At 47.6% G+C, this 1,413-nt stretch overlaps 1 pseudogene; it reads left to right on the forward strand.

The window, feature by feature from the left end:
- The window catches only part of LOC103733658, a 5,105-nt pseudogene that overhangs the window by 1,003 nt on the left and 2,689 nt on the right, over nucleotides 1-1,413 (forward strand).

Genomic DNA, 1,413 nt, shown 5'->3' on the forward strand with positions numbered 1-1,413 from the left:
GTAAGCTGAATAAACCCTTTCCTCCCCAAGTTGGTACTGGTCAGAGTGTTTTGTCACAGCAATGAAGAACAAACTAGGACAGTGTTTGGTACCAGGAGTGGGGTATTGCTGTGACAGACCTGACCTTGGTGTTTTGGGGAGGACCGTGGAAGTGTTTGGAACTTTGGGTTGGAAAAGCTGTTGAGTGCTCAGAGTTTGTTGGTGTGGAGCTTGGAAAAGTTATGCTGAAAGAGTTGTAGAGTATGGAAACCTGGCTTGTGAAGCTTCAAAGGGAAGCAAAGACTATCAGGGCTGCTCCTGTGATATTTTGAATTGAGAATCTGTGGGTTCTGGTTGGCTTGGGCTGAAGTCAGCTGTGATTAAGAAGAAACCAGAACCTGAAGTAAAATCTTTGCTTTTCTGGGACAATTGATGCTGGTTAGCAGGGGCTGAAAAATGAGTTGTGAATAACAATATACCAGCATCACTGTGGTGAAGTCTTCTGGGAGGTATTTCCTCAGGGTCAGCACAGAGAGGGAACCTGCATCTCTAGTTCAAGCTGGAAGCAGTACTTGGTAATGTGTAAGAGTCTCCTGCATGGTTCTGGTTTGAAAGCATGAAGGGGTCACAGAAAGCAGCTGAGGCTTGGCACTCTGAGAGGCCAGGAAAGGCCATAGGTGAAAGTACAGTTTCAGTTGCAGTGAAGACCCCAGGATTGAAGGGGTCATGGAGAGAATCTGAGGCTTTGTACCCCAAGCAGCAAGAAGAGACCATTGGTGAAGGTGTAGCCTCAGTTTCAGTGGAGACCCCAGCTTTTTGGAGATGCCAGAACCATGGGATGACCACCAGTGACAGCAGTAGGTGTGGAATGGAGCTGGCCTGGGTCTTTGAGATGAGCTGTGTGTGCTGTGGATGACAGAGTCAGAGAAGTGGAGTTGCCAGAAGCCTTCAGAACCCAGAAGATCGTGAGTGAATCCCAGATGTCCAGCCTTGAGCTACTGTGCTGGACTTTGGTTTTGCTTAGGTGTGCCCAATTCTTCCCTTTGAAATAGGACAGTACTTGTTTTGGATTTTGCAGAAGCCCACAGTTAAGAGACTGTTAAAAGACTATGGACTTTTAAGTGTTTGGATTTTTAAGGACTGTGGGGTTTTAAAGGTTGTACTGTGTTATGTTGTGATATTAACATCATATCTTGGGGGCAAGAATTGGAAAGGTTATGGTTTAATAGTGATGTTTGGGTGTCAAGTTGACAAGGGGTCAATTGTGCTGGATAGCTTTAGTGTCAACTTGACACACCTGGGTTGGGGGAGCCTCAGTTGGGGAATTGCCTTCATTGGACTGGCCTATAGCAATGTCCATGGGGCACCTGCTTGACGAGTGATGTGGGAGGGCCCAGCCCACTGTGGGTGGTGCCACCCCTGGGCAGGTGGGCC

The sequence above is a fragment of the Nannospalax galili genome, unplaced genomic scaffold, assembly GCF_000622305.1.
Source record: "Nannospalax galili isolate Female #2095 unplaced genomic scaffold, S.galili_v1.0 scaffold671, whole genome shotgun sequence".
In the NCBI taxonomy this organism is placed as follows: domain Eukaryota; kingdom Metazoa; phylum Chordata; class Mammalia; order Rodentia; family Spalacidae; genus Nannospalax; species Nannospalax galili.